The sequence below is a fragment of the Planococcus citri genome, chromosome 2 (genome assembly GCF_950023065.1).
Source record: "Planococcus citri chromosome 2, ihPlaCitr1.1, whole genome shotgun sequence".
Taxonomy (NCBI): Eukaryota; Metazoa; Arthropoda; class Insecta; order Hemiptera; family Pseudococcidae; genus Planococcus; species Planococcus citri.
Genome location: NC_088678.1, coordinates 39,956,346 through 39,975,239, shown reverse-complemented (window position 1 = coordinate 39,975,239; position 18,894 = coordinate 39,956,346). Strand labels below are relative to the sequence as shown.

General features: G+C 33.2%; 1 protein-coding gene across 1 annotated transcript in view; it reads left to right on the top strand.

The window, feature by feature from the left end:
• Positions 1-4,565: 4,565 nt before the first annotated feature.
• The window catches only part of LOC135835760 (ras-related protein Rap1), a 47,621-nt gene continuing 33,292 nt past the window's right edge, over positions 4,566-18,894 (top strand). The window contains exon 1 of the mRNA XM_065350177.1: positions 4,566-5,023. The gene's annotated coding sequence lies outside the window, so the exon portion shown is untranslated. The remainder of the gene's footprint in view (positions 5,024-18,894) is intronic.

Here is an 18,894-nt window from a genome sequence, read left to right as displayed (position 1 = left end):
CGTCGAGCAAAATGGTTTGATTCTTCTTCCCCTTTTACTCATCTTTTGTCGTATGATGATAAACCTTTCAACCTTACTAACTGCTATACCATTTTACAGAGTAATTAGGTGGAGGTGAGATATTCATCACGTACGTATTTAATCTCACTCGTGTCATTATAATTACCTATTTAAAAATGTTCCGACGATTTTTTTTTATTTTTTGCAAAATGTATTTTAATATTTATCACGCTCGTCGAGTCTATCAAATTTTTACTCGATTAACATATTTTAAAATGCAAATCGAAAGTTACTCCAATTGAAAATATTAATTTCTAATATTTTAAAAAAATTACGAAACGAGGTAGGTATTGAATTTATTCATTTTTAACCCCTCCCCCTTCTCTCCTTTCTCTATCCGCTAAGGAGAGAACTTTTCTGCAAAAAATTACCTCTAGGTAAACGATCTGTAAATTCGCGAAATTTTAATTTTCAATTTTTTAAATATCTCAACCTAGGGAAACACTAATTTCAGTTTCATTTTTTACAGCAAACTCAGACAATAAAGCAGATATCCCACATAACAATCAATTTAGGTACTTGTTTAAATCTCTGAGGTAAAATTTAAAATTATAGTCACCGCTATAAACTGCGAATCGTTATTGGTAAAATACAACACTCGAATTGGTAATTTGATTTAACTGTAGATTCGACCTTCATTGAAGTGTGTACCTTACAACTACCTACAGAGTGAATTTTTTAAATTTTCGAGCCACATGCTCGTTTTTCAAACTCGCCTGGTCAATTAGAAAAATTACCTAGAGAACGTATTTCACACTTCTGTTTGTTATTTGCTTTACCTACCCGTTTCAGCACATGTGAATTTATGGGGGTTGAACAAAAAAGACTTGTTATTTATTAAACGTTAACGTTGTAACGTTTATTGAACTTCAGACCAATACAGAAGAGTAATAACAATCCATTAAGCTAATTTACATGGCAACGACGAATTATTTCGTATATTGAATTTTAAACACTTCTCTTGGGGTTGAATGATGATGTAGGTGGTATTAAAAATATAAACGCTTAAAATGCATTTTTTTTCAAAAATTGAAAAAAAAACTTGAATTGAAACATTTTTTTATTCTTTACGATTTATGTAATTCGATACGTTCAGATCTTCCAATACAAAAAATACAAAAATGATTTTCTATTTTTTTAAAATTATTTTGTTTTGAAATTTATAACAGACAAACTTCAGTCAACTGCCCAGTGTCGGACTGGTGCTGTTAGGGCGATCGGGAAACAGCACCTCAAGCGGGGCGTATACGTTTTTCAAAGGTTCAATGCGACCAAAAACCTGATTAAAGGGCGTCTGAGGTCACTTTTCTGGAGAGGCACACCGCGATTTTTCTCTAAAGATACGCCTTCGAAAAATAAAACATATTGTAATAACGCTTACTATGATGAATTTTTCTTATAACATTGGAATTCCGATAATACACAGGAACAGAGGCGTTATGTATGTCCTCAAATCCATAGCTTGCTTTATTCGAGTTCTTTTTAAATTTTACATGACGTTTTTCTTTGATATGGTACACTACATCCTGAAACGTAATATCGTAGTTTCGAGTGTATGAAAATTTCATTTAAAATGATATCCACCTACGTAGGCTACGTATGTATTTCTATATTCTTTATTCTTGTGACGTAGATAAATAACTGAAATTATAATTCTTGTTGACAGATTAGGTAGGTACCCGATTTTCTACCATCGTCTAATGCTGAATTTTTTCAATTTTATTAGACGGAAGATATTGAATTTGGATTATTATTTCATGAATTATGAGGAAGAAATTCAATAGCAATTTGACAGATATGTTATCAAAGCTAACATTAGACTTATTAACTTTGACTCGCTCTTTTTTTTTGAATTATTATAGGAGGATTTCTATTTTTGCTACACAAGAGCTTCGTTGCTTGGTGCTAAACAACATGACACGAAAATACTGTCAAATTCATGTATCAATCATTGAAATAGCTATTTTTTCAACAAAAAAACTACCTATTATAGTTATAAGATTCAATACTGTATTTTTAAAAATTATTTTTTTAAATAAAATAAGACAAAACCTCATTGCGAGTGAATTTTTAAAACTAAAAATTTGAAACAATTTACACGAATTAGAGTTAAACAAAATTAAATCAACAGTTTTATGAATGAATTTTCAAGTACATATAAAACGAATTTTTTTGTTAATTAATTCTTGAAAAACAATAAAATAAACAATTTTCGCGAATGAATTCTAAAAATAATAAAACATCTTAAAAATAAAAACAATTTAAATAAGAGTAAAACAATATCAGTGTAAAGTTGTTTTAAAACTTTCAATTTTAACATGTGTCTTGTTGAACAAATATAGTCAAGAGATAATTTATTTATTTGGTGCCATTTTAATACTGTAGTTTTTTATTAAAAGTAAAGTAATGAAACATTGAAAAACATCTTGATTGCTAATAAATTCAATTCATAAAAAATTTATTTCAATTTTGAACTTATTAATTTCATTTTTAATTGATGAAATTTATTTTTTAATAAAAATTAAATGAAAACTTATATAAATTTCGAAAATTTCTCGGGAAAATATTTGAAGAATACCTACCTGAATTTTAAATGAAAGCACTCCGTTTAGCAGGCCAAGTAGGTATAGTCCATGAGCTGAGCTGTCCAATTATTTTAAAAAACTGGAATGTGTTGAAAATTTTGAAAATAATACTTTGTGCATGATGAATCCCCGAAAAAATAGAAAAAGCAAAATCAGTCGAGAAAAAACATTTTTAAAGAAATCAAACAAAGTCTTTCAAAAAATAAATGAGTTACACAAAATAGGTACATCATTAAAAATTCTCAACTTCCTGAACAAAACTCAAATAATTTGAACCAAATTCAAAATAATCCTGAAAAAAGAAATCAAAATAAAAGAAGAAAAATGAATGAATGGGAAATAACAGAAAACAAAGTGAATGAACCTTTCTTAGAAGAAAATTTTGATGAATTAAATATCAAAGTGAAAAAGATTTCGAATCCCAGATAGGAAATAATAGTAAAAGTTCAGAAGATAGGTACACCTAAAATTAATGAGAATGAAAATAATTCTGAAAATAAAACTTTGGGAAAATTAATTGAAGTTTTTACAAAAAATGCTATGGATAATCAAAATGATTCAGCATTCAGCATTCTCTGTTCATGAAAAAAAACATACCAATATTCAAAAGGCATTTAACGAGTCATCCAACATTTTTTCTAAAAATAATTAATCAGTATGCTGAATCAGAAAAATTGACTGATCAATATAAAATGCTTCTGTTCAAAAACGCTATTTATGACAATAACTACGAATGTTTAAATGCTAAAAATAAAAATTCTATGAAAAGTTATGAAGAATTGAAAGAAAACTTTTTGAAATTTTTTTGTAGTGATATAGTGAAAGTAAGCATGAAGAATCATTTGAACTATTTAAACTTTAAACGAATCACATACTACATAGTTGAGTACAAAATTTCAGCACTGGTTGATCAACTTAAGCTATGGTATGGAAATGGAACTTTAAGTGCAATGTCTGCAATCTGCATACGAAAATAAAAATTAACAGGTCATAAAAATTAATTCTTCAAAAGTTGCCATGCAATTTGCGATCTTTCATACCTTTGGATAAAATGAATAACATAGAAGAAATTTTCAAATATCTCATGGGTTTATCAGAATTTTATGATCACAAAATTGATATTAAAAGATACAAAGAAGAAAATTACCCAAGTTCTTCAAAATATAACTACTCTAAACTACCTACCTATAATGATTATATTTGTTCAACAAGACACGTGATAAAATTGAAAGTTTTAAAACAACTTTACACTGATATTGTTTTACACTTATTTAAAGTTGTTTTTATTTTTAAGATTAAAAAACTGCTTTAATATTTTTAGAATTCACTCGCAAAAATTGTTTATTTTATTGTTTTTTAAAATAGAATTAATTCATAAAAAAAAATGGTTTTCATCAGTAACTTAGTAGTGTTAATCAGGGTTCAGGGACCACTTTCTGCAACTTTGATCTTCGAGAACTTTTGAACGATACAAGGTAAAGCTTCGGGTCAGCAACCATTTTAAAGAGGATAAAATTACGAACATTTTGCGATATTAAAATACCTAGGTCATTGGTGTTTGCTCAAAATTTTGAGTATTTTCAGTTTAAAGTTTACATTATGAAGTATGAAAAAATCAGCAAATAGAAGTGTTCATAAAATCGTTATTTTTACTCGAAATGATGAAAATTTTACATCAATCGATAGATAATTTCATTCTCTTCAATTTGATACTACCTAAAACTTCACCCGAACTTCTGAACAGTTGAAAAAATTGCATTTCTCACTCGAAAAATTCCATGTAGTACAATGGTGTTTTCCTTTTCACCATTTCGTTATCATTCGATGTTTACATTTTTTCAAGTTTCCGAAGAAATCCGTCAGATAGCGTAACTTTGCTTTGACGAGCGAATCTAAAAAATAATGGATTCGTGCGAGCATCGCCACAAGTACAGATTTTCCCAACGAAATGCAACGACTGTTTTAATTTTCTTTTTATTTGAAAAAATGTCGAAGTGTAAGTGTTTTTAATTCGTGTTGCATTGGTTTTTTTTTTAAATACAGTTCTCGCTGCATATAGTTTTAGCTCGGCTAACGTTTTATATCGAACGTAATTAGTGTTTATTCGACTGCCATTCCTTTGTTTAATTTATAAAATATGTATTTTCCGACATCACTTCATTGCTTTTTTGGGTGTTAATAGTGCTGATAATAATGTTGGTGGTAATTTGTGCGTAAGATTAATTCGATCAGAGTGTTCTGGTGCTCGGTTTCTTGTGCGAATCAGTTCGAGAGTTTTATTTTGCTGTAATTTGTTTGTTAGTGTGTAAACTAACAGGTTCATAATATTACAATACGTTAATGTGTTTCGTGTATACAATCAACATCCCATATACCGAGTAAGATTTCATTCAATATAATTATGTATTACTAGTGTAATGAGTCATCATTCTTTGTATTATATTCCACCGAAACTAAATCCGTCATCAGATCTTCGAACTGACCGGTGATCTGTTCATTCAATACCCTAGCCTTATTAGCCGAAGTATTCTGTTATGACTATGACTAACAGATACAGAAGGACGACCAAGATTTGTGCAGATTTACAATTTACATCGATGACTTCAGTTTTGATATTCGACGGTATTTTGGCGTATATTATTCGCAGTTAGATCTTTGACATATCATCGATTAATACTTATTGGTTATAAGTATATTGTATTTACATCGGTCGTCAGTCGATTGGAATCATTTTGGGTGTTTGTTTACTTACGTTTGTTCGGTGTGTAGAAGAAACACCATCAACACAGTCGTGTATCTGACTATTACATACTGATAAAGTACTTCATTTAACTGTACTGCATCACGATTCTCGAAACCGGCCAATTATACACAATTTATTCGGCTCAAAGATACCGAAAGTCGTATTGGGCGAATCTGTGTGTATTTGTCGACGAACACCTACCGCTACCTCGTTATCAAGCTTATTGCACTTTTATAAATATACCTATAATTATGCAGCTTATAGCCACTGCGATAGTTGTAAATTTTTATTTATCAACAAACTCATTTCCCACCATAATACACCAATTTTTTCCTCCAAAATTTCATAGTTTTTAAAAACATTTTATGATCTCAAAAAATTCGAGCTTTGCTCCCCCCCTCCTCCCTCCCACAAAGTCATGTGCATTATTATATGACTTCGAATGTTTTTCAAATAGGTATTTATGAAATAAATCATTCACATTTTTTGCTGACTGTGCATAGTCAGATTTCAAAAAAAAAAACTTGTTTATCGAATCGCCCTTTCTTCCTACCCTATAAAAACGATTAGGTTTGAAAATGGAAAAAAACTACTTTTCATTTTCACAAAACTTGATGGTTACTTGAGTTGACATTTGATATTTTGTATCATTTTCATGTAAGAAATTTTCAGATAGAAATTTGGAGACTGTTGCTCCGATGTACAGAGAGATCCTTACGCATTAAGATGGATTTTTATTTAAATGACGGAGATAATTTTCTTTGAGTTGAAAGACTGTCTTATAAAAAATTTGAGACTCCTTGTTCAAAGGGGTAAAGATAAGTTTTGAGGTCCCTGATGCAAAGGAGTCCAAATCTGAGACCATTGTTTGGATGAGAATCAGAATAGAAGGGTTGGAAAGTGGCAAATCGGGAAATTCGTAGTATTTATGTTGAAAAAAGTAAATATGTACATAAAAATACAAATTGAGAAAACGCGTCTTATTTACTGATATTTTGCCACACTTTTGAAAAGTTGGAGAAAATTCAAATAACTGCTAATTTCATTGAATTGGAAAGTGGGCCACTTTTTTCTGAAGGCTTTCGATCGAATTGAAACGCATTCCAGCATTTGAGGTACATATTTCTGAATACCTAAACTCCTTCAACTGGTCAGAAATTCGCCATAACTCCATTTCCTAGAAGGTTACTCAAATTATTCAATTTCTGAAAAAATCAAAAGTTGCGCTAGAGGCTCAACAATGACTCAAAATATAGAAATTTGGATTTGTAGGGGAGGGGAATGGTTTTGGACAAGATGCATAGTCATTCTCACGAATTTCTTCTCGAAAAATAATTAAACATGCCAAGACTCGAGAATAAGCCACTACTCGATATTTTGCTGCCCAAATGAATTTCCATGATCCATCTGAAGAAATTTTTAGATTCTGGAAAAATCGTAAAGTCGCTCTGGAAGCTTCTGACTGCCTGGAAATACATAGTAAAATTCGGTTCAGGATATATATTGTATTACGGTGGTCCTTATTTTGAAGTTGGGATTTTTTCCGCTCCCATCCCCTAAAGTGGTAACCTCTGATGAGAAAATAATTCCCTATTTTTTATTTTTTCCATTTTCGAAAAATTCGGGCTGCGGTGGAGCTGAAGTTTGTAAAATACCTGGGGGGGGTCAGCTTGGTTTTCATGGGAGGGGGCTAAAATCGTCATGAAAGATTATTTTACTCAAAAGGGACCTTTTAGAGATGATGGAACTTGAAATTTTGAACATTTTACATTGAATATGTTTTTTTTTTTCAAATTTTTGAAAATTGAGGGGCCCACCGCAGCCCGAATTTTTCGAAAATGGAAAAAATAAAAAATAGGGAATTATTTTTTCACCAAAGGACACCTCTTTGTCGGTTGAGCGGAGGAAAGGCCAAAAACAACTAATTTTAGGACATCCCACAATATATGAATTTCAGCTATTCTGGGGGGGGGGGCGGGTCAGCTTGGTTTTCATGGGAGGGGGCTAAAATCGTCATGAGAGTCTATTTTACTCAAAAGGGACCTTTTAGAGATGATGGAACTCAAAATTTTGAAATTTTGAAAATTTTTCTTTGAATTAGATTTTTTAAAAAAATTTTTGAAAATCGAGGGGCCCACAGCAGCCCGAATTTTTCGAAAATGAAAAAAATAAAAAATAGGGAATTATTTTCTCACCAGAGGTCACCAATTTAGGGAGTGGGAGCGGAAAAAATCGCACATTTTTTTTGCCATGTAGTTAAGGATCACCCTATTGCACAAATAGTCGAAAATTGTCGATTTGTGATTTTCAAAAATTTGACAAAAAAACGAAAAATGGATTTTCTTAGCTGTAATTTTGGTTTAGGAGTTTCAGACCATGCTCTTTTCAATAATCACGATTCCCTTCAAATTGGAGAGGGATACCTCGAGACTGTCTAGATTTGTATTTCCATTTTTTTTTTAAACTTTTTATTTACGAATTTTCTGTAGTGAATTGTACCCTCCCCACACACATACAAAAACTGAAATAGGATAAAATTAATTCTTCAAATTTCAATATGAAGCAGAGAGCATCCTGTTCATGTCAAGTTTTCGTCGTGAGTACACCCGGTTTCATCTAAATCTGAACTTAAATCAGATAAATGTGTGATTGGACACCCTGTATGTGCAATATTTTTTGAAAATAGTATCTTCGTTTGACGATTACTCGCTACAGGAGTTCTTTACTTACGAGTACATATCTATATTTTATAGATTGGCGTATGCAATAGGTTAGGTACCCGTTAACTTCCATTCGAGAGAACGTACACCTATAACATAATATGTAATGATTTATGTACATATGTATATTGTATGGGTATAGTAAACTGTAGTCGATGATAATAAGGGCGTCGATTTCCTATCGAATCAAATATTCATCCATTCTGCGATGTGTGTTGACAGCATTTAAATCCAATATCTTCGTCGTCGAACCACTACGCTGTAGTCGTCTGCGGGATATTACGAACGAAAAAAAAAAAGAAAATGAAAATGAAAAAAAAAAAAAGTCAGCGAGAATGAGCAAAAACGCTGACGACGGTGTAAAGATCCATCGTCGAAGAACATAACCTGAGATCTGAGAGCGAAAAAAAGCTTTCAGAGGCACGTAATCGAACGTGCGGTATTAATTTGAAGATGTACTTGTAGGTACATACTCGTACATATGTACTACGTGACTGTTTATGATGTACTCCTCTTCACCTCCAATCATTCCATCGCTGTGGCACTTTCTTCCGAGTCGTGGCTATTCGTATGAGTATAGTTGGCTGATACAGTCACATGCAGATATGCTAAGGATAGTTTCCGTTCTTGGCTATCGCCATAAATAACGGTATAATGGAGAAGAAAATTTCATTCATCGTGTGTAGAGTTACCCGTGGTAGCTTTTTCCCGCTCAAGTTTTCTTGTGCGTGGAGCTTGCGAGGTCGCGATCTGTTTCAGTGTACTCTTTGAATCGTATATCGGTATCGACAGCTTAAAATATAGAATAAGAAGAGTGGAAAGACGCAGAATTCTCGATGGTGATTTACGGCGCGGTAAATCGGCCTGTAGGATGCAGGTTAAATTCTAAACGCTTCAATTAACCGGGTATCCTGGAGGAATTACTGCCACAAACGTCGACGTTGACATCGCGTCGCTCTGTCGTTTTAATATCGCAGCCAACGACTCAGCCTGCAAAGGTCCAGAGGAGCAATAACGATACGGTAATTTCAGCTGAAGTATGATTCGAGGCAGTAAAGTATCGAGAATTTTTGCGTCGTATTTTCCACCATAAACGTAAAGGTAGCAAGTTTTATCTTCGCATTTGTACTTATGCGAGGCAAATATACATCTTATAAAGTTAACCAGCATTTGCAGGTATCCTTATTTCTCACATCATTGGTCTGACGATTGAAGTGGTTGCGGTTGACAATATTGTCGCTGATAGTGACGGCTCTGTCGATCGATCTAATAAAAAGAGGCGCGAGTTTTGTACACATAGGTACTCCAGGGTTGAGAAAAAAATGTGTATTCTATCTTTTACTTCTCGTAAAGCACCGTTCATGTCGCGAGTGATGACGGAAGGTGTATCACCGACTGATTGAACTGTAATGTAATATAAACTAAGTAAGCGTGAAAACGAGTTAATAATCGAATCGCGTTAATCAATCGTATGCATATTGCATAATTATCTTTCTCGAGAAAATTCTACTCGACCGGTTAGTTTATTTATACCCGAATCGGACGTTTCTATAAGGTGTAAGAAGAAATGGAGGAAGTACAGAAAGAGATAGATCGGTGTGTCTCGCGAAAAATACTCGTAGTATGTGCTGCAATCGAGAGGTGTTCGAGTATAGTACTTTCAATTTCGATTTTTGTTGGTGATAATTTGTTTCATACCAAACTCTCTCAATTGAGCCGAAAATAACATAGTGAAGAATTTACGTATGTAAAGTAGGTACTCTCTCGTTCGTCGTGTTGATATGATTAATTAACTCGCCGAACCCGAGTCCATCCGTCCTTTTCTGGCATCGTACTGTAAATCGTCTGTCTCTCTAGATGTGGCTGTAGAGGATGAACCGTGTATGGAATACAGATTCGAATTCTATTAACATGAAAATTCGATTTGGCAACAATGTCTCGAGTAATTAGATGTTCGACGGTATCGAAAATTCACGTTTTTCCCCCTGGCTCACTCGATACCGTCGACGTTGTGGTGCTAAAATCTAAAATTATTTTTACACGTGAAAATCTGAACTGCTTCATAATTAATCTATTTTTAACAAATTTATCCTTTTATGTCGTAAAAAATTGTATTCATGAGTCATGATACCTTTTTGATGATATTTTGTTCTATGAAAACTGAGAAGTGGATTCTATAGTGTACTTGGAAAAAAGTGATACATTTTTAGAATGAATTGATTTTTAGAATCATGAAATTTCAAACGAATATTTCTTGATTGATTTATAAAAATTGATTTGAAATGAATCATTCGCATTCGAACGAATCAGTTTTTTGGATCTTTCGAATGAATCAGTATCGCCTACAATCCAGTTATGCCTTTTCAACGAATCGTTCGCGAACGATCAAGTATACTATTTTTCAAATAAATTCTTTGAAAACACGAATATCATTTTCGATTTTCAAACGATCTGTTAAGGAAATTAAAAAATGCACATTATACTCATTTCATTGGATTCAGCTTTTAAGTAGGTTGTGTACAAATGAGAAATAAGATTTTTTTCCAATTTCTCAAAAGCATACGTATACAGATTTCTGATTAACTGATTTTTATGATTGAAGATTGAATCGCTCATGAACCAAGAAATATTTATTCTATAAAGTTCAATAATTTTTTTTTATGATTGATCATTCGTGAGTGATCGAATCATTCGCGAATGAAAAAATGACTATTGAATGAATTGTACGCAAATGAGCGTTTAAGTATCTACTAAATTATTTTTCCACTTCATTATCAAATCGTTCGCGAACTGTCCGGCCATTATTCAGATCGCATCATGTGCAAACGATTTGGATCATGTGTCTAAAGAATTATTCGACAGCAATACATGGATGATGGAATCATGAATGAAGTTATCAATTCCATGTTTAAATCGTTGAGGAGAGTGGACGATTTACCTGTTTTTGAAGAACGAGATCATATTTTTTGATATGATCATTTTGTGATTGAACGAGCAAATCCTATTTACTTTATGATTTCGTTCACGAACGACTGACTCTTTTGTTGAACGCATCATTCGCGAACGATGGATGATCTTTGAAAAAATATCGATTAGATACCGTTAAGTAATGAATTGATTCTTTTCATGATCATGACCAAATTGTTCGAAATAGTGACCAATCTTCTGTTTTGAATCCTTCATGAACGAAAAAATATTCCTGAAAGAATTAGTAAACTAGTGAAATTACCAGATGATTCGTTATTTCGTTTACGTAACGATCGAATCGTCATGAACATTGAACATGCGTACCTCAGATTTGGACGAAAGGATAATTTTCTAGCAAATCGTTCTCATACGATCAATTTTTTTGAAAATTCATTCCATGGTCAAAGTACCCGTTCGTTTCGAACAAATCATCCACGAACTAAATAAATAATTTTTCGAATCACTTCACAATCGAATCGTTCACAAACGACGGGCCAACTTTAAAACTAGAAATAAACCTTCATTTTTTATTCACCAAATAATTCGTTTTCCGACGTGGTCATCCAATTCGTGATCGGAATCGTTCGTGAATGACTACTACTATTTTTGAACGAATTATCCAGTTCAGAAACGAGCAATAATTATGAATTAATTGATCCAGCTTTTTAACAGTCAAACAATTCGCGAGTAAATGAGCTAATTTTCAGCGAATTAAATATTGTCTTGAATTATGGTTCAGTCGTTCTAAATGATTCCCTTGTATGATTCATGATTCTGGATTTTAACAATGGACAATTCGAATCTTTTGCAGAAATCTTTGATTTTGAATGAAAACATTTATTTTATATGTAGATTAAATCTTCCGCGAGTTTTAAAAGTGACTCTTCGTTCACGAACGATTCGCTCGAAGTAGGTAATTACAAAGAAATGTACCGCAAAGTAAAAGGAAAAACAAATTTACAAAAAAAAAAAACGTTGACTTACCCTTCAATTGAAATACTCGTATCTGAACGTAGCATACCGTACATTTATTGGTTTCTCGTGTATGTAATTTTTCTCCAGCTTCTTCTCTCCCCTTTCTCATCCATTTTCTTTTAAAATCAAGTTCGCAGTGCGTAGAAAAATAAGCTTCGGGGAATACAATGTTGGTCAAAAAAGAAAAAAAAACAAAGAAGTTCTGAAAAAAATAAATAAATGAAAGCTAAAAATGTGCTGTAAATTTGCTCTATTTTTTTATCATTGTGTACTTGCTGAGTTGTTTATCCTGCAGTAGGCTATGGGTCGCGATACATTGCAGCCTATCTTATTTGCTGAAAACTTAAAAGAAATAGGTAGTTAGGTCTTTGGAGGTAGGTAACTCGTCGATTAAAATAAAGCCGGCGTGTTGAGGCCGGGTTCAGCAGCCCAATATAAGTATAAATACGATCGCAATTGTCGCCACCGCCATCTTACATATTTACTCGTAGTACGAGTATGTAGGTAAACTACATAGGTACAGGGTGCTCAGAAATATCGAGCACCCCTAAAAAAGTTTTCTACTAATAATATAATACTTTGGTTGGTCACAGTGAATGATAATAATGATAGCACATGATTGGTTGTTGGACTGGAGAGATAACATTCCACCAATCATATGCATCTATTTCACGTTGCCAACCTTACCTATATTTTTAATGAAAAACTTTCTTTGGGGTGTTCGATATTTCTGGGCACCCTGTAAGTGTAGGTTTTAGGGGCTTAGCAGTATACGGCAAATATGGCGTGTTCGATTTTATTCAACAGTTTAACCCTGCTCACGTCCCAAACCCTTCGTAATACCGAATCCGACGTGATATTGAAGCTTTTCGTATAATACAACCGTAGGTATACTGCACCGCATAGTATGGTACACATTTACACGAAAATATTATTGGTTTAACGTGTATTATCGCTTCGACCGATATTATTTTATAATAAAAATTTTTCGCTCTCAGTTTTTTTTTTGTTGAAAATTTCGTCGTTTCGTTTTAACCGATAATTCGTCGACCGCATTTTCGCGGGTGGTTTGCCTTTGCACTGTTTCTCTCGGGGATTTCCATTTGAGCGAAACGTGTAAGTACGTAATACGAGTAGTTACATAGAGGTGAAAACGGTTACGCTACCCGCTTACCGGTATCTGGTTAAAATACCGGCTAAACCCGCTAGTGGTTGTATCGGGTTGATTCGGATATAGATAGTAGCGTATAGCGAGTACAACCCGAAAGTTTTCGCACTTGGTCTGCGCACGCACCCCAAAATTTGATAATGCGTAAGTGGGAGGAGTTACGCTTCGACACCTGTCGTTCGTATGTGTGATTGACGTTTGACATGATTGATGACAATGATGATGTCATGCCGGTACACCAGCTACGCATTCAATGCGCTACTAGTTATATCCTGAACCGGTGCGACATTTTTTCAATTCGCTACCCGCTACTACTGAGTAGCGAGAATTTACGATACGGATACGATAGTTACCCGCTGTCAGCGAGTACCGTTTTCAGCTCTAGTAATGTACATATAAATGGAAAGAGAAAAACGAGAGACGGGCTTAGCGGCCAACCAAAAGCTGAATTTCAAAGATAGATGATTTTTTTTTTTTTTCAAAAAATGGGAATAAAATAGTACGATGAACCAAGATGGTAAGAGTTATATTTTTCTGAATGTTATTTCCTTTTGATTTACTGTAACTCTCCTCTGCATCCGCGTTGCTGGTTCATTGGCCAAGTGGTTTCCATCAATATTAAACTGCTGTAGATATATTGATGGTTGTTTTCGTTGTATTAAATGGAAGCTTTACCTTTTCTTTTTTCCAAGTAGTCGAGCTAATTTCAAGGCGTTTTCCTAAATAAACCCATTGAAAACGAGAATAAGAGTAATGGTAAGAGAGAAATCCTGAGACTAAAAGGTTCGTATGAAACCAACCCTATTATATACGGTTCGCATATACGAGTAGGTAAGCTACCTATAGCTATACCTACCTAGTACCTACATACATAAACGTACATCGATACGTGTGCTCCTTGGGATCTGTGCTGGTAGATTTTTAGGGCAATGTCGAATTAACGCGAATTCTCTTCTGTTTTTTCTTTTTTTGACCTTAGAAAGAAATCGACAATTGAAAAGAACGATCCTGGTTCGACGTTACGTAGTATTTTATTAAAAATGCTGTATGTGTGTGCGGAGGTAATTTCTTTATTTTGTAGGACGAATTTCTTCCTTTCGTAGGAGAAAAATAATGAGATTTTTTCCTCCGGTAGAACCTGGCGCTCGATATCGAGTGAATTGTTTTTAAAAAATGATGCCCGACCGAAGGAGCTTTATACCTCGTGTATTTGAAATTTCACAAAATGTAACTCGCGAACATTTTTCAACCTCAGTATTCCTTTTTGTTTCCTTCGCTTTTTTTTTTGGTCTAAAATTGAAATTTCTGTGTTTTTTCCCAAGTTGAATATAGTTGTACTTTTTACTTGTACTAGTTTTCGGAACAACGAGATGTTTTCCGGTTTAACGAGGTTCCTGGTCTTGGTTTCAAGTTTGAAAATTTGTCGCGTGATTATAACGGTTTTAATTCGCGGTGTTTCTGGCGATTTTTATTTGCCAATCGAGTGGTCGTGACGAAATTTTGTGTACTGGGCGGTATTCTAATCTGACTGTGTCGATCTAATCTGTTTTCAAGCATCAGGAAGTAAAGTTTTCGTCGAGTGAAAAAAACGGAAAAATTTTCCTTCCTGGTTTTAAACAAGTTGCTAATAATTTTTGTATTTGTAGAGGAATGATTGAAAGTGATACATAGCAAATTTTTTTCGAGCATTTCCAATAACTTTAGGTCTTGTCTTCTATGTAGAAGGTGCCCGAAGGGGGCGGGGGGTTTAAAGGGGTCAGATTGTAAAAATGACGTCATATTTGTGCTCAGCAATTTTGAAAACATAACATCCATGGCTTCGACATTTCTTTAAAATTTTGCCTTTAATTTTGTAGACGGACCATCTGCCAATGTCCCTTGCATTGAAAGTGCCCATTTTGAAAATTACATTTTGAATTGATATCAAAAGTAACATCTGTATAATTTTTCCAAAATTCAAATGGAAGAACAAGACATCGAAAATCCATTTCTTTTTGTTTGGTTGAATTAATATAGAATGACCCAATTCATTCAATGGCTTCTTCAGCTTTGAGAATCAAACATCTTGTTGTTGAATTTTTTGTATTTGATTTTTAAAATTTTGAAAACTTGAGATTTGTTTATGTAAGGTAATTCTTAATAATAATTTCCCACTCTGTGTAACTTTTTCAATTTAGGAATAATTGAACTATTTTGGTAAAAGACTTTTTTTGTTTGACTCCATTATAGCTATGCCAGGATTCATTTTTTCATTTTTTCATTTCTCTGAGTGTTTTAAGATAGTGGCCCTCTTCTATGTCTTAATTAGAAAATTTCAGGAAAACTCAAAAAACTGCAAAAACGTTTCTCCAAAAAAAAATTTCGAACTTTTTTTCATTTTTAATAATTATCATGTTCTATGCGTAAAAACCTATAAAAAATGATCTGTCTAAAAATGGTTCAATTTGAACTTCTCTCGAGTTTTTGAAGTCTTTTTTATCAAAAATTGCCGCTTTTTTAATGCTTGATAAAATAACACAGCATGGGTATAGTGATAGGTAAAATATTAGCACTTTTCACGTAAAAACAAAATATATCCTTCGAGGATGGAAATACTCGCAAAAATTTTTCAAGCGTAAAACGCCTCGAGTTTTCGATGCCTGTTTGTAAATTTTCCATTGCCTTCAATTCTTCGATTATGCAAAATATTCTAGGGATGTTTGTTATAGACCTTGCACGTTTACGAGCATACTAGTATTGTACATGCACATATGTGCCATGTACTCGACGAAATACTTTTCGGATCATGGTGTAAGCGAAGGTCGAACTCCATCTATCATTAATTCGAGGTATTGGCTAAATATCACGTACTTTTCGTTTTAAATATAATGTAGTTGTGTGTACAATACTAACCGAAACAAATGAAAGCCTGGCTCTCGCGTTTGTGAAAGATATCCAATGGAGATGAAAATTTCCAACGATCGCGATGTACAATACTCGGTTTTGAAAAGTCGACGATGACTATCCGAAAGGATTCGAGGAATGTAGTGTGAGAATGTACATACCGTGAGGAGGATGAAGGGTATAACGAGTATCTAGTGACAACGTAAAAACGAAAATTATTTTCATTTTCTGCGTATTTATTCTGATTTGTAGAAAGGAAAGAAAAAATATTACTGAAAGGCCACGTGGCTTGAAACGAAAGAATAAGATCTAGCTGTGCTGACAGGATCGTATAAACGAGCAGAATTTTCTTTAGATAACGAGAAAACGTAAAGGAGAATTATTTGTACCATATTTTCGCTAACAAATGACGTCTTGCACAGTACAGTATTTTATCAAAATTCGTAGTTTTTTTTCTCTCGAATTTTATGTGCTTTTACGTAAATCTAAGTACCTAATCAAAATAAATGAGGTGTACAAAATTGTGAAAAAAATTCTAAAGTTTCTATTTCCAAAGTTTACATGTTGAATATTTTTTCTCAAGAGAATTGTCATTAAAATGAGTTGACTTGATCAAATTTGGCCAGACTAGCTATAAACAATTTTTCTGAGTTTCATTGAACATTTTTTGGAATACTATACTAATTGTTAAAATTTCCTAAAAAATGATGTAACGCTGTTAAAATTGAGTAAAATTTTGCAGAAATGCTCAATTATGTGAAAAAAAAATGGCAAAAAATTACAAAAAAATGATCAAATATCGGCATGAAATTAAATTGTAAACAAATTACTTAACGCATTATGAAAACTGTAAAATTATCATCGAAATTACATGTAAGTTACCAAAAATTAATTAAAATTACAGTAATGATAGCGACATTAACTCTGACATTGTGAAAAATTTTGACGTGATGAAATCATTCTTTCATTATAGGTACATATTTTTGCCTCAATGACCGCGAAAACTTCTATAAAACTTACCCAATATCCATCCAAGTTGAATTTCAAGCCTGCACTATTTTTTTAAAAAGTCGCCTTTTTCCAGCTTTGACTCGTATTTTGATATTTTATGTTTTTATATTTTTTTAATCAACGACGAGTAAGATGATAAATTATTGATTTTAGCTAATTCACTACTTTGTTTTTTTCTGTTTTAGGTGAGTACGAGTTTTGTTGAAATGGTAATCTGTAGAATATTTGTATTCAGTGCCACTTATAAGTAAGTTCTAAAATAATTTTATGAATGAATTTCGCATTAATTGATCGAATGAATCGAGTATTTCAATTTGGTGCAGAGCATAAATCCAGTTTCAGTTTTGAAAAGTGTCATGCATAAAGTTGATGAAAAATTGTAATTTTTACAATCGCCCCTTCATAAAATTGCTAGTAGAGAACAAAAGTAGAGTGAAAAATCAAGGGTAATGGGAATGGGTCAGGAATGTTTACAAGCTCACCGTAAGATTGACAATTTTTTTTGCTTTAGGGGGAGATGATACTACGCAAAAGTGGAGAAAACCATTCATTTTTTTCAATGACCTTATTTTGAAAAACTCTGACTCAACCTCCTGTACGGTTAGGAAGCTCAAAATACATCATAATACATGTTTTAGCTAAGTTCCCCATTCAAAATACACTTCCTCACCAATTTTCATCAAAATCCAAAATAACTGTTTTTTTTTAAAGATAAAAAAATCCACCCTGTATGTTCAAAAAGTGTCAAACTTCCATGCGCGATGACAAAAATGGAGATATTTGTATGGATTTTAGAGCTAATGGCCTAGGTTGACGCTGAATCTCAAATACCTACCATCTTTTGGACGCGGGCCATTTTTCCCGAAACATGTTGGGTAGGAGCTAGAGTAAGAAAAATCACGATTTTTTCAAAAATTCCACGTTCAGTTCAAAATGAAAATCTCCACTGAATTTGATCGAAATACTACATTTCTTTTTTCGCCATCTCCTACAAAATACATAATATGTAAATTGAATGTTCTAAAAAGTAGGTAGGTAATATTTTTTCAATGCACTTCGTACTCTTTTTAAACATTCAGGGACGAAAGAGTGCAGTTTGTGAATTGATAAATTTTCATCAACAAAGGTCGGAAATAGATGGTGAAGAAGTCAGAAATTTCATTTGTGAGATTCGAGAAACACACCATCTTTCGGAGATCAGGAGAAGAGGAGACCCGTTGAATAGGCTGGAGCGAAGAATTATGCAATAATTATGAAAATTCGTGTTTTTCTGTGTAGGGTCTTGATGATAATGGGATTTATGTATGTAGTATATTTCCTCAATCCATGAACTTTTCAGTATTTAGAGCCCCATAACTAATTTCGAGCTCGAATGCAATTTTTTTGCCTATTCTTGTGATTTTAACAGCATATTATCATTTAAAGTAGATTTTCAGGTTTGTTTGTTTTTTGGTGGGGGTGGGGGTGGGGGAATATTTTCTACTGGGTGGAGGAAGAGTGAGGAGGCATCATAATCACTGTTGTGATGTTGATTTTTAAAAAATGAAGATGTTCGTTCAATTTTTAAAGGAAGTCAAATTTCTGAAAATTTCATGAACCGTCAGAAAAACAATACAGTCGATTGACATCAACATTGGAAAAAAAACGCACCTTTTCATAAAATGCCTTACTCATATGTACTTAATCACGAATTTACTTTCGGGTTCCTAGAAATTTTCGAACAATACATGCTGTAAAAATTTCGAGATAGGCACCCTGCGGGAAACCCTCTCGAATCTTGGG